Here is a 24,470-nt window from a genome sequence, read left to right as displayed (position 1 = left end):
TAGCTCTGCCCATTTGCCTTTTGCCTCTGATGTCCATGTGGGAATGTTGTGGAGCTTTGACAGAGGTTGAAGATATTCAAGTACCCTCATTGCCCTGTGTTGATGTTCACTGTACATAGCAAATTGAGGCAAGAGGACCCCTGAAATTAGGATAGCTTTCAAGCTGCTTGCGGTACATTTTGCAGTGCATAGTTCATAAGGGCTTTTTAACAAAGATTTCTCATCAGCACAATATTCTTGCATGTTAGATGTTTTATAGGACAGTCTTTGCATCTGCTGTGGGCAATAAATAAAATAGTTTTCCCATAAGAAGATAGTTTCCCGATAAATATGCTTATGAATGTTTTAACTCCTTACTACTACTCAGAAACATCATGTGCTCTCCTAACTCTGTCTTTGATTGTGCGTGTTCATCTGTGAACATCAAAGAGCCCACACTGTTATTCTTCCTCAACCAGCTGTTGGCTCCATTATGCCAAATTCTGGTTTCCATAGAATAGACTGAAGTCATTCTTTTGATGATAAATGGATCAAAATTTGCTTCATCACCTCACTGACTCTTTGAAGGGATTTTGCATGTGGAGAAAAAAACCAGACTTTTCCTAGAAGTTGTTTCGACAAACTACCTTGACATAAAGTGAAAGATCTCTGTGCCCACCGTTCAGATTTCCCTAGACAATAAAGAGGGATATGGTCCAGGTTGGACAGTGGAGAAAGCCACATTTAAGGTGATGACCTGCATGTTCTCAGAGATGTAAGAACACTTGGGTAGCAACTGAAACAAAGAGATGGAATAGAAAAATGCTGGAATAGAAGAACTTTTGCCTGATCTGATCTCAGGTGGACAAGGTGGGACATGGTGTGGTAGATTAGACCCACAAACACACGATGGTGTTTAATAAATTCTAGTGGAAGGAAAGTGAGAGATGATTTATCATCACATAAAGTAAATGGATGGTGCACTGAGGTATATCAGTAGGAGTACTGAGTCACAGCTCATCATCTGGAAAACTGGAAATTTTCAGTACAACCCAGTAGTTTCTGTATATATTTTGGGAGCAAGGGGACAGTGACAAGTAACACTTTTTGGAGTACATTATAAGACAAGTGGGTTTTATCTTCTGGATGTTTCCATCCTGTAAGTTTTCCTGTCAGATTTGGGAGAAAAATATTTTACTTGGCTTTCAGTTTGTCTCTGAATCATTGGTACAATGGAATTTATTCTTCCCAAACCTGAATTGCTGAAGAAAAAAAGGCAGAGCCGTTTGGGAGGTGGGTGGGAAAGAGGAGAGGAGGGGAAAGAAAGTCTGTGCATAACTGATTTAATCTTCTGCATCTCACACACTCAAGGCAAATATGATAGTGTCTGATTAATAGTCATTGTGAAGTGACCAAATGCTGGTTTTCTTGGTTTGAAAATCAGAATTAAGAGAGCATTTCTCCTGTGATGGGCTGGATTGAATAGCAGTGTTGTGTAAGACCTGAAAAGAGCAATGACTTTTTTGGTAAAGGGAAGGTCCTGTGCAGTGGACATGCTTCAGTGAAAAAGACAAGAACTTTCTGCTAGAATTTAATACATTTTTAAGAGTTATAGGAAAGACACCTGTAGACAAAGCAATGCATTTATGGAGGGCTTAGTGGAAAATGAATTCTTCTAGTCTAGACTTGAGGCATGTCAGTGGTTTCTGTTGCTGATATACTCTTTGAAAAGACACAGTCAGATAAACTAGTCCTTGAAGCCATTGGCAGACCTTACTGTAGGTAACTATGGAATTTCAGTGTGATATTTACTGGTTGGTAACTCTTGATATCTGCTAGTTACACTAGCAGAATTTAGTTGAGGGGGTAACACTGGAAAACCTAACATTTTTTTAATGTATCTCATGCACTATAAGCTCAAAGAGAAAGGGGATAAACATTCAGTCTAGAGGTAAAATATTCTTTATTACTTATCAGCTGTAAAAGCTTGTTCTGTATGTTTAAAAAGTGCCTTTACAAGCAGAGTTACAGCACACAAATTTTCAATGTTCACACTGTCTCCTGAATCATTGCACCAGTGTGCCACTAGGTTGTTACGTTTTGAAGGGAAAGACCAGAACCATTTTCTTGCTTGGAGTAGAGTTAAAAAGCTTTTTCTAAATGCCTGTATCAATTTTTACCCTCATCTTTATGGGTTCCTTTATATCTTTGTGTAAGCTATATTTGATTTTGACATTTTTACATTTATGAATAGCTGCTGTTTATTAATTTTGTGAAATTGAATTGTTCAAGCTTCTTTCAGATAAGTACCTGTCTATGTTGCTATTAAAAAATGTGTGTTATACTTTCTACTTCTACAGATTTCTGGTTTACTACTCATTAAATATTCAGGTAGTCTGGTGTCTCACTTATGAGACGTAAGAAGAGGAACTGAAAATAGCCTTAATTCTGTGGAAGGCTAAACAAAGACAAGCCATTTTATTTTTGTAGCTTACATCTTGATATGACTAGACTACGCCGTGATATCATAGTTTGTAACATGACAGTATGGATTTCTGGCTTGCCTTGAAAAGGCTGGGTCCCAAAATACAGAATTAGAATAAAACATTTCGGAAAGGTAAAGATTTTCTTTAACAAAGTGGGATCTATTGCTGTGAAAAGAAGGAATGCAATATGTTTTTATTATACAAATTTGAAAATGGTATCGGTGTGACGCTGCATCAATTCACCCAACTCCTCCCAACCCTCTTTTAACTTGGCTGGACTACTGGGTTGTGCTAGAGCACACTTTTAATGTCAGTATCACTCATTTGAACAAAAAGATACAAACTCAATACTTTAAATACAAACTCAATAATTTAAATACAGGTTTCCAAGATGTAAATACATCAAGCAAAATACAGAGAATGAGAGAAGTGTTCATAAGGAATGGGCTGTTCTTCCATCAGTACGAGAGCCAGGAAAGCATGTACACAACCTCAAGTTTAGCTGCAGCTTTAGTTACAACACAGACATTTCCCTAACACTTGTAGGTATTTACCTGCCGCTTTCCTCAAAATTTTTTAAGCATCGCAAACCAAATTTTTAAGAGCCGACCGCCTCCAGCTTAGGACACCTCTCACCGTCATCTGTCAGAGACCCATCAACGACTGGGCTTCCAGCACGTTCCTGAGCATGTAAATTATTTGTAGCGGCCAAGACTCCTCGGTCGCTTGGGCGTCAGCGCAGGGGAGGCACTCGGAGCTCCTCAAGCGCCTGGCAGCCGCCTCCCCGCCGGAGGGGCGGTGAACATCCCCGAGAGAGCGCAGGTGGGACGCGGCCGCGGTGCGGCAGCGCGGCCCGCGGGGGCACCGCCGCCACCTCCTTCCCCCGCACAGCCCGAACCGGAGCCTGAACCCGCACCCGCGGGCGGTTCTGCGGGAGCCGCAGAGCCCCGCGCCGGCGGAGGCCGCTGCGGTGAGCGGGGCCGGGGCGTGGGCGGTGCGGGGGCGGGCGGCTGCGGAGGGACGGGGCGCGGACAGGTGGGCTCTGCGGGGGCGGGCCGGCCGTGGGCAGGCGGCTCTGGCGCGGATGCCGAGCGGCGCTGCCTCCCCCCCCGCAACAGCGCTGTCCCCCCGCACGGCGCCGGCGGGAGCCCCGGCCCCGCGATAAAAAGGGAAGGAGGGGGACACCGGAGGTGCGCGCTGCGGGTCTCGCCCGGGCGCCGTGCCGGCTAGAACGTGCCTGGAAGGGATGGATGGAGGCAGGAAAAGCCGGAGAAGGAGCGAGGAGGCTGTGCCAAGCGATGAGCCGCCTCCCCTCCCTCCCTCGCTCGCTCCCGCCCGCCCTCCCGCAGGAATCCCGGGCGGGCGGGCGGCGCGGCGGCACCCGGGACGCGCGGCGGCGGGAGGAAGGAAGGAAGGGAGGGAGGGAGCGGGAGAGCGGCGCTGGCGAGGAGGAGCCGCCGCCTCATCCTGCGGCACCGGCCCGGCGAGCGCAGGTGGGTGAGGTGGGTGGGCAGCGCCCGCCGCGGGTTCGGCGGTGACCCCCCGCCTCCGGCGCCGTCCCGGCGGGAGGCATCGTCTCCTGGCGTGCCTGTGGTTGGGATTTGGGGGGTGTCGCGGTGAGCGGCTCCGTGGGGCGGTGGGCGTGAGTGCGAGGGGCTCAGGGATGTCTCGGGGTTCCGTGGGGCGGCTGCCGCGGGAGGCGGCGGAGGGTGCCCGTGGATGGAGGTAGCGGGGCGGCTCCCAGCGCACCTGAGCCGGGCTGGGATGGTGGCGGGATCTCGGGGGGCTCCCGCGGCCGTGGGGAGCTTTCCCGTCCGGGAGTGGCCGGCAGAGGCGGCGGCGTGGGAAGGCGAGAGGGTTACCTGCATGTGTGTGCTTCGGGACGCGGGCAGCCTCGCCGGCGCTCGGGAATTTTATTTATCTGTCATTTTTTTTTTTGTTAAGACCAACTTGTTCTTGGGAGATCGCCTTTGATTTCGGTTTCCGCTCCAGTCTGAGATTTCTGGTCGAGGCTGCGATTGCCGTAGGGGAGCGCAGGGGTGCGGGTGCCCGGAGTCAGCCGTGCGCCCGCCGCGGCGCGGGGGGATGAGTTTGTTCCTGCCCGCTGGTGACTTGGGAGCGTTTTTCCAGGGACACGCATAGTGGGAGCATTCGGGCGCCTTTTCCTAGGGTGGCACGAGCAATTCTTAACTAGAAGAAAGGAGAAGGCATGTGCGTGCAAAAGCCGGTTTTTCCCCCAGAGCTTGTACTCCGAAACTTCGCTGTTCGGTGAAACCCCTTTTCTGAACACCAGGAAGCTTTGGTTTTTCCAGGAAGGCTTGAATTTTCTATTTTCTCATGCTTTCGGAAAAGGATTAACGTGAGGGCTCTGGGTACCGCGTGCTTAGGTGTTATTTTGATGTAAATGGTTAATATGTCAGAATCGGTGGCATAGTGTGCAAAGTGCAGTAAACCTGGAATAAATCGAGTGGTTTTCATTGTATAAAAAAGTTCATCACTTCTAGTTGGAGATGTCTTCCAAATACAAGCAATTTTTTAATTGTATGCATTTCTATATAACCTATATAAGGTAACTAAGCTGAGCATGGAAATTATTTCTGTAAAACTATGTTCATATTTCAGATGGAAGACCAAATCAGGTTTTTTGTATTTACCAAGTAATTAAGTGCACATATTTTCACATTGCCACTTCAAAAGTCACCTTGCTCTATCAAGGTTGTGATCTGTCCACTAAGCAACAAGGATAACATAAAAATCTGTTAAGCCCATAGCTGTCTTTGAGAGTTTTAAATGCCTTCTTGGTTTAAATTGAGTTGGGATTGTTTGTTTGGTTGTTTTTTTTATTTCTTTCTTCTTCAAACGTATTAGAGAGAAAAATATAAATAACTCAGTTTGAGTATCTTAATGCACCTTTTACAAAGGAGGTGCTTTAGAATGTTTGTATAGAAAAACAAGTGAGCTGAAACATTGTGCTAAGGGGATTTGCAGCATAAAATATGGCTAATTTCTCTTGTGTGACTACAGGTGGCAGTGTAGAAGCCAAGAACAAAAATTGGCAGAAATTGTATTCTGTGTGCGAGAATATGAAGAGTGTACTCATGACTAAGCACAGAAACCTGGAAAACCACAGGTATGTGAAGTGATTCATACAACTGCCTATGGTGCTCCCAGTATTTACTGTATCCTGATATTCGTGGCTCAATAGGTATTTTTGGACCAATTATCACTTAATGTATTCACAGTAAGAGCCTAATCAGAATGTCATGGAAAAATCTATATTTGATTACTAAAAGGAGCAAAAATACTTTGAAGGCAGTATGTGAGGAGAGGTGGGATTTTCCTACTTTGTTGTATTGTAACTATAAGGAATTGGAGCACTAAATTGCATGAGGGTTCCCCCCCCCTTTACATAAATAGTCTTCGTATTGATAAACCTAAAAGCACTTATAGGCCTAAATATCCTTGAAAAGGAGAAACTTCAGATGCAATAGAAAGGTTTGCATGTCTGGATGTTTTGGATGTCTTACCAGTACTGGTTTTTTTTATGAGCACTGAAGAATTGAAAGCATGAGGATAACTACAAAACCAAGATGTGCTTTCAAATAATTGTCCATTGATGATTTGTATGTCTTTTCAAGGGTTAAATCTTGTAAAATTAAAAAAAAAGTGGCAACAGTGTTTTCAATTAAGAAATAAAAATAAGCAGTATGTAATAGGAGCTCTTGTTTAGTTCTCATATTTCAAAGCAAAGGGAAATAGTGGATTATCTTAATAATTATTTGGTCATTAATTAGCAATATTAGAGTAAGGCAAAGCTTTTCTTGTGTGTTTACATTGGTGTGCACAGCCTGTAGAAATTAGTCCTGGATCTGGATTCCAGGATTCCTGGGAACCTGTGGAGGGTGAGGCAAACTCAGATCTGGAACTTGAGGATTTTTTAGAACTGATGAGTGGGAAGTTACCGTGGCAAGAAGCGTCAAAGTGGAATTAACGCTGTGATCATGAATATATTTATACTCTTGCATTTGGCGGTTCCTATTCTAGTCTAAGAGGGCTTTTTGTCTAAACCCTTAAATTGCTCCTGAGAGGATGTGGTTATATTGCAAATGCCTGCAGATGACCAAGTCAACTCGTGTCAGCTACCCTGCAGTAACTGGCCTTGGGCACAATTTTGGTTATGCCCAGTTGCAGACTAAGTTGCAGAGAGACTGATTGATTTTGCTGTTAGAATGGGGCAAAGACTGCACGTGCCATAGGCATAACCAACCAGCTCTCACTGATAAACTGTTAAATTATAGTAGCTTGGCATCTTGAGATTATGGAATCCAAATAAAAATGATTAATTATTTCTACCCAATGCTTAAAAAATCAACAAGGAATCCATAGTTAGGGTGCAGTTTTGTGGGCACTCAAGCCCTGAAACTGTAAGCACTCTGTAGAGAAGCTGTATCTCTGTTGGGGAATAATAAGACCCTGGTCTCTGACTGGGATTTTTGGTTGTCATCAGAATGCTTTCAAAATAAGGTGTGCCTTGAACAGAATACTCTGAAAAGCTTTCACAATTCTTCAATTGAAAAAAAGTGGCTAGGTGGTCTTCAGGCTGTTGTACAGCAGCAGCCTCTTCTAAACATGTTTTCTTGGCTGTCATTGTTTTTCTTGTCACCTGTTACTTCTGAGTGGGCATCAGCACTATTTTCCACATAGAACAGTAGTTCTTTTATTGTTATATGTCATTGAGCAACAGGGTTAAGCATACCTCAAAAACTTACATCAATATCTCTGATAAAGTCAGCTGAACTGTTTATGTAGTACAGATCAGCATATGCTTATGGCTTTGTTGAACATTATCTTGTGCTAACACATTTAGAACAGAAAATGAAAATGTCATTTGTCATTGGTACAAAATTTTAATGGGGTCTTCCATTTCATCAAGTGTTCAAAATATTAAGTAAGAAAAATGGTAACTAAGCAGTGTGATGCTCGAGAGTTCAATTTACAGACACTTCTCTGTGCTAATTATGAAGTATTGACAAAAATGAATGAAGCTACTTGTTAAAGCGCCTTTTTCACTGTATAGCAGTTGTGTTCACAAGATGATTCATAACATTCAGCAATTTGTGATGAATTTCTCTGCCATTACAAGAGATTACTGAGTATCTAATGTATTTGCACTACACTGGGTTACTTTAAATTAGATTTGATGGTGGAAAGGGAACTAGAACCGCTTTCTATCAACTGAAAAATCAAGCCTTTTTTATTAATCAGTTAATATTGAATTTCTTTTTACTGTATAGTGCAATTTATCCCTTACAATCAAATGCAAATGTTTAATCATCTTGCCTGTAAATACAGCAGTGACAGTGTGTGTGTGGGGAACGTCTCAAGGCTTCTTTTGTGTCGAAAGTTGTGTACATCATAACTAATAAAAGGTAGCAGACTTGATGTAACTGAAAGTAGAATTCACAGTAGGAAATGTAAATTCGGAATCTGAAAGTGTGAGGTCCCATTTTGAATCAGCAGGTCTTGATTATATAGAATGCTCTTTGATTTGGTGAAGGATGTATTTGTAAGTACAGCTCCCATCAACAGCGCAACAGAGGATGCATCTTAGAAAACTGGTTTTGTGCTTCTGTTTTGAACTAAAAGTTGTGTCTGGTTGTGTTCTGTTCTCTTAAGAAAACAGTGTTTAAGGGCTTACACAATCACTTGTTTCATGCTATCATAAAGTGGCTGTAATATGTTGGATGATAAAGTGTGATTGCCTGGCAGTTGTGGGAAATGTCTGTTAATGATACCAGGGTGTTACACAAGAAAAACTAAACTTTCTCACTTCTTTGTACTAGTATAGGATTGTCTTGAAAGTGGTTTGTGGGAACCTGGAGAATGTACTAGACCCATGGATTAAAGATGCTGAATGGAAGGCACAGAAATTATTAAAATTTCACAAAATAAATAAATACTTTAAGCTGTCAGAGACACCAACCAGTCCAGTATTAAAGACAGATTTTTAGAAAACCACTAGAATGGTTTTAGATTTCTAGAAAATCGCTAGAAAACCATTCTCTATCAGGAGGATGAGGATAGTCTGAATCAAAGTCTTTGGAGGGGGAGACAAAGTGAAAATTTCAGGTGGAATACACTGACAGTAACCCTAAAACACAAGGAATGTGTCTGAGACCATTTAGCTTAGAGGCTTTGGCTTCTCAGGCCTAGAGGTTGATATCAGGTCTCTAGTTAGAAAAGAGTAGCATTTACTTACACTCAACAGTATTAATGCAGCTGTTAAACCAAAGGGATAGTTATGACATTGCAAGATGCTCATTGTGGATTAATACAACTGAACTCTTGTGAAAGTCACAACATGTGAAGTGTAAGTGTAAGGAAATTATCCTTAATTAGCAAATGTGTAAAGTAAACCTCCAGGCAGGTATTCCCACTGCTGTCTCTAGGGAGGCTCCCATTGGGCTTCCATGAGAAGTAGGTTCTGATGTTGGAGCACATCAAACCTGTAAAGGAGAAATGACCCTGAAATTACATCCTGTAGATGAAACCTTGCTCTCAGGTGATGGCCAAGTATCCTTTTGCTCTTTGATTCTAGATGACAGAGGGACATCTCCCGCCATGGTGGAGGTGCTAAGTGGAGCGCAACTAACTGGATTTATGGTGCTGGAAGGGAGCATATAGTAACCTTCCAACTACATGCAAAGGTGGCTTACAACAAAAGGAATCTAGACTGTCTTTCAGTGCTGGTGACAAAGGCTACCAAAATAGTGCTGGAAGCAATATATGAGTTGCTAGATAGAAGGTTAAGAATAAAGACCTATGCAGCATCAGTCTGAAGTGCAGTTCCAATAACCTGCACGAGGATGGGCAGAAAGGGCACACAGGTCAAGATGACACATTTTCTGGGGTTGAAGTACATGGGAGAGAAGTTGATGAAGGTCATGTAGAAAACAGTGAAGAACTGTCTGAAAAAATTAGCTCCTGTTTAGACAGGAGCACAGAAGAATAGACAGTCAGACTAAAACAGGAGAGTTTTTATGTAGATGTTAGAAGAGTGGAAGATAAAGTGGAGGGACTGAAAGCTTAATTCTAGTGAGTTATTGACAGTATAGGTGTACCATAGAGAAGGCAGCTAGCAGGACACTGATTAGGGATTCTGTGGAGAACTTGGTAAGAGAAACAGAGTAAAATGCTTGCAGCTGTTGTGGAGAGACTCAGAACAAATGCACATCCCCTAAAAACTGGTTCTCTGACCCTTCAAAAAGTTTTACAGAATAATTAGCATGGTTGAGCAGGCTGCAAGGAACAGAAAAATATTCTGCAAAAACATGTCCAAAAATAAAAAAAAAAGGGAAAAATCATGCAAATTAAACATAAATTATGCAGTAAAACAAGTTAAAGCGTGATCTGTGATTTGTAAAAGGCAGAGAAGCTTGTCATAAATACTCTTTCAAAAACATCAGAAATGGGAAGGCCACTGGTCCCATAGATAACCAAGATCCAAAAGAACTCAAAGAAGATTGCACCTGTAGCTAAAAGCATGAGTGGGATACTCATGTTCATGGTAGCAGTGAAGTTGAAGATGCCAGAGGTGATGCCATTTTTTTTTAAAAAAGGCTTCCAAGAAAGCCTCTGGGAAAGAACAGGATGAGTATGACTGGCATTCATACCAGCCAGTTTTCTGGTAAATACAGAAAGAAAACTAAACTGTTCATGGACAATTTGATATACCAGGAAAAAGTCAGAACAGTCTCACAGGTCTGGTAGAGTTCTTTGAAGACACTGCTGAGGTTGTGAGTAACTGTGATCTAGCTGATGCAGTACACTTGGGTTTCAGAGTCTTCTGAGAACTACTCACCAAAGGTGCTGAGCAAAATGAAACTGCTCTGACATAGGAGGAAATTTTTCTCCTAGACTGATAGCTGGCCAAAAGATGAATAAATGACCTGTTTTCACAGAAGGGATGGACGTCACCAGTAGAGTTGCTCATGGATCTGTGCTAAGTTTAACACCAGTCAGCGTATGCATTAGTGATCTGGAAGAGAGAGTGCAGAATGATTTTAAATTAATGAGGGTAGCATAAGTGAAAGCTAATTATGAAGAACCAAAGAGGGATCTTGTGATGCTTAGTAACTGGGGATGAAGCTTGCTGCTGATACTATGAAGTAATGCATGTGGGGGAGAACAATCCTGCTATTATTGAGCCTGTGAACTGTTAGCACTGAAGGAAGCAATGCTGTAGAGAGTTTATCATGGTGAATCCAAGTATTGATCAAGTGTTTAGGACAATTAAAAAAAAAAAGGGAAGAATGGCTCACAGAACAGAAATCTGCTATGCCAATCTATAAACTGCTTGTGCTTTTGTCTTGACCTCTGGGTACAGTTCTGACCCCCATATTTAAAGAAGGGTGAGAAAAAATAGAGATAACAGAACTAGAAATAGATAACAGTGATAATAAAGAGCAATTAAATAGATTGAGAATCTTCAGCCTGGCTAAGGATGAAAATGATAAAAGTCTACATAGTAATGTAATGGAAAAAATGAACAGGGAATGCTCATTAAGTGTCTCTTGTAGTACAAGACCCAGAGGGGATCAAATAAAATTATCAAGTGACAGATTCAGAACAAGTAAAAGGTTGTATTTTTTTCATAGTGCACAGTTTAGCTGTGAGCCACTCTATATACTGAAGGATTATCTGGGTGTGAATATCCAGTGCAAAAACATCAACTCTTGCTTAGAAGAACACAAAGCCCCATCCCTGGAGACTGCAGAGGGATCCTGAAGTGCATCCCTGCAAGCTTTTCTTGTCCTAGTGCTCTTCCCCAGACTTCTGCTCTCAGTCTTTGCTAAAGACAAAGTATGGGGATAGATATATCTCTGGTCTGACTGAATATGGCTATTAGTATGTAAAATGAAGAGAAATTGCAGTCCCCTAAAGAAAATGCTGACCATATGCCACTCCAGATGCATGACAAATACTGGTGAAGAAAACATGTTGAGAAGGACAGGTTTTTGTCATTTTCTTGGGCCTAATAACTTCCCAAAGAAAAAAATATTCAGTTTTGCTTTGAAGACTGTATCAGTTCTTATTACACCACGTTTTAGTGCTGTGGTTTAGTTGATACAGTGATGATTGGTCAAAGGTTGGACTCTATGATCTTGGAGGTCTTTTCCAACCTTGATGATTCTATGATATGTGAAGTTTAGTGCCTATGCAAGGGAGTTAAGATTCTTTGTTCTGAGGTTTCAGTATTCAGCTTTAATTCTGTTCTTGCTCAAAGTAAGTTGGGCATTTGTTTTCCCTTGCAGTTTATCTTCAGGTGGACTAAATTAAAAACCTACGTGCCAAAATAAACCGGAAAAGTTGGGGATAAACTTACATAATGAAGTGCTTATCTGTATAATAAAATGAAAAATACAGCGTTGAGTCATCATGAACATGGAAGATGAAATCTCTTTTCCTATAAATATGGTGAGATTACACTTAGGTTCATTCCTTATCCACATGTACAGTGACTAACGTTGTATTAGACTTGAATTGAATAAGGACTTGGAGAAAAATAGGTTGTTAAGAACAGAGGATGACTCGACTGTTAGACATGAAAATGTCATTTAAATATTAAAAGTATGCAGAAGTTATGAAACAAGAATTAGGCAGTCCTCCAACCCAGTAACAAATGAAATGAAAGAAGACTCTCCCAGTGGTAAATCTTATGAACTTGTGTGAACACAACCAACTCTGAAGGAACAGAATCAGGGCAAACACAGTGCTGTACCCTTCAAGGAGTTACAGGAATGGATGTGGCAGTGTACACAAAGCTTAACTCCAACCCAGGAATATTAGTTTCCTTGGATTCCTGGGGTCAGTACAATAAATAAGCTTCCCCAGGGGGTGATAAGGAGCACCCCAAGATGGTTTCTGCTCTGAATTACCCTCTAGATGAGGTTTTCTCTGTCCACACTGGCTACGGAATGATGAGGGAGACAAAGCAGACTGGGCTCCCTAAGTCAAAGCTGGCTTTTGAATGTACCCATTCTATATGCTACTGTCAGATCTGATTTTTCTAGAGGTTTTAGTAGGTTACTTTTTGTCCCAGTGGTACTAAGATAAAAGTACATAGGAGACAATACTAGCTAAACCCATTTGCAAAAGTTTCATGAAGAGATGCCTGTCTCATAGTTCTTAAAGTTCGGATTGTCCCACAGAGTTTTCTATAGTTGCCTGACAAAGGTAAGAGCTATATTTTAAAAATAAGACTAAAATACTTTTCTGTTTAAGCAAAAAAAAAAGTAAAATATTTTTCTGAAATAAAAAGATGAATCACACAAAAAGAGATCATATGGAGCTTTTTAAATAACAAAAGTTAGGCAACAGAGCCTGTTTGAAAGAAGGGGTTAATTATGTACCCCACCAAACACCCCCCAAGACCCTTTTCTTTCTCAAGAATGGGAGAAGAATCAGTCCTGTCATTAGCTCAGTTATTATGACGATTTCCTTGAATGCTCTTCAGTCTTCCTATTTGTTCAACAATAGCAAAACAGACTTCTAAGAGTAATTTCTTCATTTTATTTTTCTATAATGGAATATTATACCAAAGGAAAAAAAAAGTGTAGGAAAAGTCTTGTTTTTCTCTTTCTTGTGTAATTAATGTAGTGAGGTAGTGAAGGTGAACCACTGTCAGTCTGACATCAAAAAATATTTAGGTCAGCAGAGATGACAGTAAGTTTTGATTTTTCTCTAAAAGTAGTTTGTTATCAAGCACTATGGAACTGAGCTTCACTGGTAACATACTCGGAAGGGTAGACTTTCACATCTATTTAAAGCCATATTTTAAAACGTAGTACGTGGTCTTAAATAGGTAAGAGGATGCACCAGCCATAGCATCCTTCTCAAGCAACATCCATTCCAATGTTATCTCAGAAACTGTACACTGCTGTATATTTTTTTAATTGAATGAAATTGGTTCTTTGGAAGCCATTTCAGTTACACTTTTCAAATGCAAAATCATTCAAGGAGGCAGGTTTTATATTTCAGTATTATGAAGCTCCTACATATGTACCTTTTCTTTCCCTTTTTAATATCAACTGGACTTGGTGTATTTTTGTTCTTGCTTTGGGGAGGGTGGCAGGCTCTGTAGTTATTCTCTAATGCTTTACAAATAGTTGATTGTACTTCTTAGTTTTTGTCTGTATGGTTCTTAGTGTTCCTGATGATTGAGGTGGTTGTGCACTCTATAATGAAAATAATAATAATTCTGTAGTCAAAATGAAAGTCACATGCTGTACTTGACTCAGATTATATGAAGCCTGTGTTGCTCACAAAGAAAGTTGTAAATTCTTATGAAACCTTTGATAAAATGGGAGCCAGAGCCCCAAGCAAACCAGAAAACTGCTTATCAGGTCTCTGTTGAGCCCAGTGGCGAGGGACAGACGCACTTCTGACATCACCTCCTACAGCCCTGCATCCTGCTGGCTACTGAGAATGCAAAGAAATTGTAAGTCCTGTAATTTTGGAGACTGAAACTGTTGCCAGTTTGCTTTTTCTCCTTTTAGATATGCCTTCTTTTATGGTTTTGTTTTTGTGTCATCTTTTTCTTTGCTTCTCAGCAGTTTTACCTTTAATCATCAAATCATCACCCAATTACACAAATTTTATAGTATTTTAGGGATTTTTTATTAAATTTTCATTTATCTTGGTGTTTCTTGAAACTTGTAAACATTGTCTTCCTGATTCCTTTACTCCATACACAAATAATTTCTAATTGGAATGAATATTAAATATATACATATAATCAATTATTAAATATATAGAGAGAGGTAACAGTTTTATCTCCATTGACCCAAACTGGTTAATTTTATGAAGTTTAAAGAAGTATTTGCTTTGGACTGGGCTACTCTAAGTGGTAGTGTGCTATGTCAGTTTTCTTAGGGCAAATGCCTTGTGAGGTTATTCAGTTTAACACTTTTTTACCTCATCAGATAAAGATTTATATGATCCATTGCAGAGACCAAGCCAGTACTGGCAACTTCTTAAACCATGTTATCTGAAATGCTTGCCAGTGTTGGCATTTGCCTGCTAAACTTTGAATATCTAAAGATTTTGTCAACTGTGGTGAAGATGCTTTTGAATAGGGGGTTTCTCTTGAATGGCTTGTGATTTCTAAGATGGTAGCATAAGTAGCTCATAAACTCTGTTGTATGCCTGGTTTAATGTAAAATGTTTTGTGGCAAGGTGGTGGTTGGAAAAATCCAAAGACCAAGACACGAGAATCTTGTGATTCTTCTTCATCAGCTTTATGTTTCTTAACTTTTAACTCCCAAAGAAAAGAATGTTTGGGGGGGACCTCATTGCTCTCCACAACCACCTGAAAGGAGGTTGCAGGCTGGTGGGAGTACCTGTCTATTTTCCCAAGTAAAAAGCACTAGGACAGGAAGAAGTGGCCTCAAGTTGCACCAGAGGATGTTTAGATAGGAAAAAAAATGTCATGGAAAAGGTGGTCAGGCATTGGAACAGGCTGCCCAGGAAAGTGGTGGAGTCACCATCCCTGGAGGTATTTAAAAGATGTGTAGATGTAGCACTTGGGGACATGGTTTAGTGGTGAACTTGGCAGTGTTAGGTTAACACTGGACTTCATGATTTTAAAGGTCTTTTCCAGCCTAAATGATTCTATGATTATAGTAATTTCTTGCGAAATATCTTGTGATTGTTTTATTTTATAAAGTCTGTGAAAAGAAACGCTTCCCCCCATCCTCTGTAGAAAATTTCCACCTAAAAAAGAATTGCTTTGTATTTTTGGGGCTGGGGCCTGGGTGAGAATGGTAGTAGTGCTTGTAATGAGTTTTGACACCTTTAGAAGGTAGCAGTCATTCCAAGAAGCCCGATATAGGTCCTTTGATTCAGCAAAACTTAGAAAGCTCATAAGAATTTGAAGCCAGATGGATTACTTACTTACTTACTGAAATTTATGATTTATGGCTGGTTCAACAATTACTTTGAGTTTTATTTCATTTTAATGATTCAAGTTAGAAGATTAAAAAAAAGCTTTGTCTCACTGAAATTTCCTTTTGTCTTACTTTTCATTAATTATATAATGTGTTGAAACATAGAGAAAAGCTGATCAAACATATGGATGATACAAAGCTGGGAAAGTGGAAAATTCTTATGTAACAAGAATTAAATCAAACTTAGCTGCAAGGCTTTTGGGGAGTGGTATGGTGTAAAGAATGAAGTTTTAGAAAGAAAAATAAGTATAAAAAGCACAGACATTAAGTACCTTGGAGAGCAGTGGCACTCAGGTAAGAATTTTGTATCTGGCAGTAGAGGTTAAGTTGTTCAGTGGGAAAGAATGTGTGCCTAGATTTTATGTCCATCAAGTTCTTTGCAGTCAGAGGTTATAACAAAAATTATCAAAAGCTTTAGGGAATAAAAAGAAAACAAAAAGTTAGGCCAAGCAAAAGACATAATGGCTGAATAACTATAAACAGGTGCTATTTAAAAAGTCTGTTTAGCAATAATTTTGTCAAATGTGTCATTTCACGTGATTCCCCTTTTGCATCTGAATTTTGACGGCTGCCTACGAGCTAAGGGTGTTTTTCCTATTATTTTTCAGTGGTCATGCTCTGCCAAAATATGTCCATCTAATTGTCCTCATTTGCACTGGGGAATATTTTATTGAGAAAATTTTATGGATCTTCAACCCTCAAATTTGGTATTTTATGCAGAAGTGTATCAGAACTGATAAAAAGTTTTATCTCTTAGACCAAATGTGTCTGAAATAGCAGAGGACTTTCTTTGGCTGCCAGTTGTGTGTTTTCTTGTTTATGTGAGGAAAGAAATATTGCTGTCTTGTTAATAAAGTTCATAGATGTTTTTGTTGCCTGCACTAGTTGTCTCAAAGGTTCTGTCACCTTTTCCATCTCCAGCCTGTTTTACTCTAAGACCCTTATGAAGAAGCTTTTCTTATTTTACAAGCTGATTGCAGTTACCATTTAGTCACCTTGGTTTTCCACCAGCTCTGCTGATAAAGACATGTGGCCTGCATGGCACCTTGAAAATCTAGCACGTTTTTCTTCTTCCAAGGCAGTCACTTTACTGTGGTTTTTTGTTTTTTTTTTTTTTTTACACTGAATGTTAATCTCTCTCAAGCTGTTTTTACTGAAATGTTAGTTATTATCACCCTTTTCCTCCCACTCTGATGAATCCATTTTATGCTCCCACTTTGTCAGGCACGAATTTCCCACCCCTCCTCTAGGCAGCATTATTTTCTGGAGTATTCATTGAAGGGCATTAACTTTGATGACTCTGGTGGGGCATTCACAAAGGCTCTCTTTAGTCTAGTTGGGATCGCTGACTGTGTTTCCTCCCTGGCTGATGGAAAATGATTGGGGTTTCCAGGGCAATTCTGAGTTTCTAAGTTGGGCTTTTTCTCTGAATTGCTCTCCAGAGAAAGCCTCTGACTCCTGCAGCTGCATCAAGTCTTGATTTGATGGTCACTGGTGAAGAGCTGGATCTCCCTGCCCATGGGAGCTGGGTGTTTTGGGAAAGGAGAAATAAGATGAATGATTCAGAACAACACCTTTTTGTCAGATTACAGGGCCTGGGTGTTTATGCTGGCTTAAAATGTGTATACTTGATACAAAATGTACCCTACAAGTGTTTCAGTGCTTCAGTTGTTTTTCCATTTTCAGTGACTTTTGGAAAGCAGAGAATCCAAACAGTTTAGCTGGGATTTTCTCAAGGTGTCTTTCATATAATTGTACTGCAAATACCTGGTGGCTGGTATCATTGGCTTTATAATACAGTCATTAATTTTCATCATAGTTCTGAAAAACCTGTCCTGTATTGCTGTGTAGGAAACTGTACTTTTATCCTGCTGAAATTGAAGAGATTTTTTGAAGCTGGTACATGGTTAAGATATTATGTGGTGCTGTTACAAAGTTGACACTAATAAATTAATTTCAACTCAAGAACTTCAATTCTTGTAGTACATTCCCATCTTTGTTGTTGTTCTGGAAAAAGCTGAGACTTTTATGGAGACGAAGTTACCTTAGAGACCTTTGTGTGGTTGCATGAGATCTGCTTCCAGGCTGTATTAAATCAATAGTTATTGTTTGGTGCCAAGGATATACGTGATGCTTCACCGTGTATAGATTTTGGGACTTTTAGAAGTAAATGGCATCTCTGCTCTCAAGGAGCTTTTTGTAGAATAAGAAAGACACCAGACAAGAGATGAAGCCTTTGCTGTGCACTGTTTTGCTTTCTCTTAGCTCATTATTTTCTGTTTCCCATCATATTTGTTATCCCGTCTCATTCAGAAAGTTTACCTCAAATCCATATACTTGCGTATTTTAAAGCTAAATTTCAAACTCAGAAATATTTGTAATATTTCTGTTGCTTGTATCTCATGTAATGCAAGTGGAAACCCACTGCTGGATCCCAAGATTGATTAACTTAATTGCATTTCTCAGTTTTTAATGTGAGTGGGTTTAATACTTGCACTTCTTGACCTGACTATTCTTTTACCTGTTTCCCCCCCACACATTTCTACATGTATTTTCATTTTCTTTTTTTTATGCTTTCAGTTTCTATGTTAATTTTTCTACACATACTGGGAGGTGATTGAGGGTGGCAGAAGTATGTGAAGACATGTGAGGCATAGAATTAAATTGTTTATTTGATGTTAATAATTTGCTTAATCCTGTACCTAAAATCTGAGTTTGGAAGAAGAATGTGGGGAATTCCTTTAAAAAGGGACACAAAAGCAGGGAAGAAAGTTAGCAGACAGTGATTAATTACTTCATTGCAGAAGGGGAGCTTTTTGTATCTCCTCTTGGGTTGAAATGAGTTGCCATATGTTGAGAAGGTAGAGACTGGCAGTAGTCTTTCCTGTCTTACTAAGTTGTGACATCAGGAAATAACTAAATTTACCACGGGGAGTTTACCTAAGTAACCACAACCTTTTACTAATATGTTAACTTTGTCCTCACATACAAATTTTGAAAAAAAAAATGCCAGTACTCAGTGTGTCACTGATGGGAAGTAAAAGGCAATATTTTGGTCATAATTGGTAGGAGGAGAGACTGAAATTCACTTGAATTTTCCACAGCTAGAGAATGAGCAGCAAATATTTCATAGAAATTAATTTATTTCTTAAAATTTCTGTTATGCTAACCTGGCATTTGAAAATGCCGGTGCTTAATGCTGAGTCTTTAAAAGTGGTTTCGTTTAAATAGGATACTCATTATTTGTTTAAAATGTTTAATGTTTTCTTTAGATTTCAGTCTTCTGCTTTAGCACAGCCCTCAGAATCTTGTTTTCAAGGCCAGAAAGATCCTCATGCTGTTTTTTAAAACCTCCTGCATGCCAAAGGACACAGCAGTGTGCTCAGCAATGATTCCACTATGTTCAGTATCTTGCAAAAACTTAAGGGGGTGACACAGAATCCATCACTTAGCCTGGTACTCTGTTCAAGCAAATTATCCTCACCGATAATTTATACAGACTTAAATCCTCACTTGAAGACACTTTGCTTTTATCCCTTAAAATCACCTGGGGCTTTTTCTGTTTCTTCTCCACTTTATTTAGCACCTTCTGCACACACTTCCAGTGTCTGTGTATTCCAGTATTGATCTCACCTTGCACAGAAAAAGCATGAAGACTTTTTTCTGTTACGTGTCTGGGGATTGCCCTAATCCTCCTTTTCCATAACACAAGGCACACCATAAGTGATTTCTTTAGTGATCTGACACCACCTCCATGAGAGCGGCTGCTATCCAGGTTACAGTCCCAGGTTTCAAATATGCACCAACTTTGTGTGTTCTTAGAGTAGTATGGCCTTGTTTTACATCAGTTTGCTTTCACTGTCTGTTATTTGTGTCTGCGACTGGAATTTTGTGGAAATGCCAGACCTGACTGGAGATACATAGGGTTTTATATATATATATAGATATAGATATGTACACACACACACACATATATATGACACTGCTTATATAGGGTGCCTGAGTCTTGTAACACTCCTTTAGACCTGATTCTACTGTGAGTCTTAAGAGTAAGAAAACAGTCCTAAACTGTGTCTTCTCTAACTCCTTGCATTTTTTAATTATTTAAAAATGAGTCATGTACATGTACACTTGCTTGTCATTATGCTTTGCAATTAAGTCAAACTGTACTTTCCTCTTACGTAGGGAAAAACTAGAAAAATTTTACTTTGTTCTTTTTCTACACACTCTAAGACCTTTTGGGAACTCCCCTGTTCCCAGTTTGCCCTTCTGTAATCTGTTTCTGTCTTTCTGTTAAGTTAGATTTTTATTTGTTTTCCTAAGTTAAAGGACATTCCTACAGGCTGTTGCTCCTTTCTTCTGTGATCGTGACCACCTGCAGTCACACATTTGGAGTGTGGGTATGGGGATTTGCCTGGATAATTGTCTGCAGGGACAGGTTCATCTGGAGACTCTGGAGGGATGAGAGCCACAGTGCTTGGCATTCAGGCTCTGTTTTGCCTCATGGCTTGCAGTCATCGGGAGGGAAAAGAGTTGAAATGCCTGTGTTTGTTATTTCATGCCTCTTGTTCCTGTCTGATACATAAACTGTGTTTTGGGATGCTGTTTTATGAAGTAACTCCATGTGTCCAGTGCCTTGGAATAAACCAGGGTTGTGATCTGTATTTATAGAACCACATTCTGGACCCTTTCAAAACCTGCTCAGAGCTGCTTACAAGTAAAATAACTCTCTTATAAAGTTCTGGTTTACTGAAATGGTTTTGTAAATATAATGTCATCTTATATTAAAGCAGGAGTTCATTTCTTCCACAAGTCCTTCACCTCCTAGTTGATCTTGGCAGATCTTTCTGAAACCCATGTCTGGTAGTTTGTAACTAAACACAGGCAGACTAAACCAGGCCTTCCAAAGTTCCTTCTCTCATATAAGTAGTCTAGTATGTCTTCCCCTGACTCTGTGTCATGGGTGATGGCAACTGTAGGTAAATAGGTCCTGGAGACTCTTAACTGTGCAGTGCCCTCCAAGTCCTGGCAAAGCTGTCTCAGAAATTTGGGAGGAGAAGCAAGCAGCATTTCTTCCCTGACAACGTGAGATGAAATGTTAACTTTTCCATGGATGAAGTTGGAACTGTTGCTCTGTTTTGGACAACTGACAAGTCAGGATCATCACAGAGCTGCTCAAGTTCCCTCACACATGTGCTTTCTATCCACTTAAACCCCTTTTCTTAGCCTCTTACATGTTGCACTAATGATCAGATTTGCCAGGCAGTAAATATTCCTGGTGTGTGGTGATTCCCTGTAACAAGGTGTGCTGCTAGAAAAAGCACTGTAGAGCTTCAGCCTGAAGACTTTTTTTATACAAAACCATATTCTGTATTCCTCTCCAATATAAACTAGACTCAGGCTGCTCAGCTGCTGAAGTATATATGTGGCTATTCATGTGATCCTCTTTCCCAAAGGCTTCTTCAATGCAGACTATGGATTTGGAGACAGCACCCTGTTAATTGCTGCTGTTTTCCTGAAGCCCCTCAGTTGCCACTCTGTTTGTTGCTCCTCAGGAAACACTATGGCTGCACATGGGTTGTCACCACCAGCATAATTCCGTTTGTGTAGGTCCCTTCCTTATCTGTGCATGAGTTGTTGCTGGGAATAACTACAAGTGGTGTGAATTATCCAAGCTGTAATTGCCCATTCTTGGCCCTTGACTTCCCATCCCAGAGGGTAGGTGAGGATACAAACCAGGTTGTGTATCAAATGTTCAGAAAAAACCTGATGCTTCAAGGGAGAATCCAGGCAAATGCACGGTTGTGTTTGCTCATGGGAATTTGTGGTGCTATGATGTGCAGAGCCCTCATGTGCAAATGAAGGATGATGCTGTTGGGGGTCTCACAAGGTATACACGGGGCTGAGGAAGGAGGTGTAATGTCATGGTGTTTGGCATGTCTTTGTGTGTGGAGCTTTGGGAGGCTGGAGATTTTGCCTGTGCTTCTCAGCCAGTCCACTTTGTTAGGTGGCCACGAATGCTGGTCCTTGAGGAAGTGTTAGAAACTGGAGAATCAAGTTACATTGAGAAAATGTGACTCCTTTGTCTCTCCCCCTGAGTTGCTTAACCTAGCAAACCAATTTTTTTTGATGGGTAGGGGAATTCAGAACCCCCACATAGGCTGCATTTGTGCTTTATTTTCACCCTTGGGAGAAAGGGAGCAGAGTTGCAAAGCAAGAAATGGATCTTGTCACTGGGAGCTGGGGAGGGACAAAGAGATGCTCAGCAGAGGTCCATCATGCAGGGCATGTTCAGGTGAGATGACCCAGAGTGAGACTAAGCAAGGCACAAGGTAATCTGCTATGTTTGGGGACCACAGCAGTGCTGACATGGTGTAGTGGGTCTTCCTCTTACTGTGTAGTTTATCTCTGTGTGTGCAGAAGGGCAGGCCACAGGCAAAAGAAAAGGAGAACTTACCTTTCTCAGCAGCTGAAGGATGTGTAGGTAACCCAGCTATAGATAAATGCAATTTCTAGAGGAGAGAGCAGTGGAAAAGGATAATAACAAACAGTAGAGTGAGAGTACATGATTAACTCCTGCAGTGTTAAATTGACTTTAAAATAGAAGATATGCACTTTGAGTTATGTTACTTGGAGTTTTTGAGATTTAAGTGTGCAAGGCTTAAGACTAGATACTTAATACTAGAACTGAAAACTAAAAATGGAGTGGGGGTGTGAAAGGTCCAACATGGTTGTGACTAAGGTGGGATTCATCTACAGACAATTGAGGCCTCTGAAAGCAGAAAACCAGCTGCACAGAGTTGAATGGGTTGCTTCAGGTAAAATTCAGTAGAATACATTTAAAAATAGTGAACATGTTGATTTTTTTTTTTTTTTTGGCCAAAAAGAAGAGCTTGTTTTGCAGCTAAGTGTTTAAATTCGTGGCGGGTGCAGAGGAATCACACTGTTGTAAACGTCATGAAAAACAGGGGAACAATGTAGATCTGGACTGTTATTCCCAATTGGTTTTTTCTTTTTTTTGTGTTCCCTGGTACATGCTAAAAATATTTTCAATATCTTAACAACTGCATTGTTATGAAATATGGCATGTCTTTGTTTTGTTTTCAGCTGTGTCATTCTTGCATTACATTTTGTTCCATTTGCTCTCTTCAGTTGGGATGTGAAGTCATTTTCTTTTGTCAGTTTTAGGCCTAATTGCCCTGACTCCAGAACTGCACTGTGCACCACTTGGAAGAAGTTATTTCTTTTGTTCTACCTCAAAAAACCCCCAGCCTGTATGTTGGGGAATATGGAGCTATTTGGTTGTGAAAGTGTCTTCTGACTGGCAGAGAGGGGCAGAAAACAGGGTAAAAATAAAGGCAGCTAAGCCTCTTTAAAGGTAGAAAACTTGAGGTTGAAGAAGGACTGGTATTTTGGATATTGCTGTGTATTCTCTTAAATGCACCATTGTATCCCATTGATTTTAACCATAGGATGTAATGCATGGATAAGGTAGACTTCGTGCTTGTCCAAGCCTCTGGCAGCCTCCTAAGCTCCTTGCAGTAGAGGAAGATGGTGAATGAAGGGTGGGCTGCAGTTCTGATTCACAAGTCAAGTGCAAGCAGCGAAACAGGCAAGAAATAGGGCGAGACTTGCTGTGAGCACAGGAAAGGGAAACATTAAGTCAGGCTGGTAATGAGGACAAGATGGCATTAGGTGAGGGACAAGCATGGGGAGGTTGGATGCTGCTGCCTTCCAGAACACTGCCTGAAACACAAGATTTCTGGGTTCCTCTTTCTCTTCTAGCACTGCAAAAGGTGATACTCAGACACTGGCTTTGGCTTCTTGATTGAATCAAGCAACAGAACTGAGCCTTAATGCTCTTAGTGTGTCTCTCAGCTGAGCAACTGTCCATAGGTTGCCACAAGAAAAAAGGAATTTGTCTGCCTGGCTTGATTATTTTTTTTTTCCCCTCCCATAAACTTTGCACGTACACAATGCACTTCAAAAGACATGTTAAGGTGGCAAAGCCAGACCACCAGAACTGGGAAGTGCAGAAATCAAGGTTGCATATGTTACTTTAATTCTGTTTTCCTTGGATGTATGTGCTGATGTAAAATCTAATAAATGTTAAGTATTGTGATTTGGGGTTTTCTGGTGTTTGTTTTTTGTTTGGTTGGGTTTTTTTTCCCCTGGAATTAAACACCATCATTTCATCATAGGTGTGTTTTAGGATGAATCAGGGATATGTAGTTAATAAGATGTTCACAGAGATGGTTCAGTGGGATAGTTTGTTAGCACAAAGCTCTAACAGACATTTGTCTGCCCTAGGCAACCTTCTCTTCCCAGGGGTTCCTGCCATCATGTCTAACTCCCCTCTTTTGGGCAACAGCGCCTCTGGCAACAGCAGCCTCTGGGACTTAACATATGTTTAGTGCCCTTCCTTAGAAAACTCCTAAAGGTAGGGTGTTCCCTGCTTTGTGCCCTAGCAGTGAGCCAGCAGTGTGGCAGCTGTTCCTGGCTCCACACCATTTCCCCCTGTACTCCAAAGGAGGTGCTGGGCTCCGTGGGCAGCCCTCATTTATTGTTTTGAAGTAGCCAGGATCCCACTAATGGTGCATGTGCTGTGCTTTGAGAACATCTCATCTCTAAATCTCTCCTTGTCACACGAGGGGGAAAGTGTGATTGACAAGGCACTGGACAAGGACAGAGAAGGGTCTCATGGCTGAGACGTCAGGTGGTACGAGAGGGAGCTGAGTTCTGGCACTGCTGCCTGTACCACAGAGTTCCTGCCTGAGGCTGTCATTTTGTGGCCAGCTGCTCAAATGCTGGTACGTGTCTTGTTTTCGGGATTTCCAAATCAACTCCAGGAGCCACATGGTCATTCAAAGCCAGTTTTAGATGATTTGCTCTGAGGAATTCAATAAAAGGCACAACCACTATTAAGGAGTAATAGGGAGTGAGACTTAACTATTGGATAGATTACGTGAGACTGGAAGAATCAGACAGCCTGAGGTCT

The 24,470-nt window shown here is 40.8% G+C and overlaps 1 long non-coding RNA gene across 2 annotated transcripts in view; it reads left to right on the top strand.

Moving 5' to 3' along the window:
- Positions 1-3,880: 3,880 nt before the first annotated feature.
- The window catches only part of LOC113970345, a 79,002-nt gene continuing 58,412 nt past the window's right edge, over positions 3,881-24,470 (top strand). For both annotated transcript variants that reach the window (XR_003535147.1, XR_003535146.1), the window contains exons 1-2: positions 3,881-3,958; positions 5,490-5,595. This is a non-coding gene — a long non-coding RNA (uncharacterized LOC113970345). The remainder of the gene's footprint in view (positions 3,959-5,489; positions 5,596-24,470) is intronic.

The sequence above is a fragment of the Neopelma chrysocephalum genome, unplaced genomic scaffold (genome assembly GCF_003984885.1).
Source record: "Neopelma chrysocephalum unplaced genomic scaffold, ASM398488v2 Primary Assembly neopelma1_76, whole genome shotgun sequence".
NCBI lineage: Eukaryota > Metazoa > Chordata > Aves > Passeriformes > Pipridae > Neopelma > Neopelma chrysocephalum.
The sequence above is the reverse complement of the archived record's forward strand: the minus strand, read 5'-3'. Positions and strand labels throughout refer to the sequence as shown.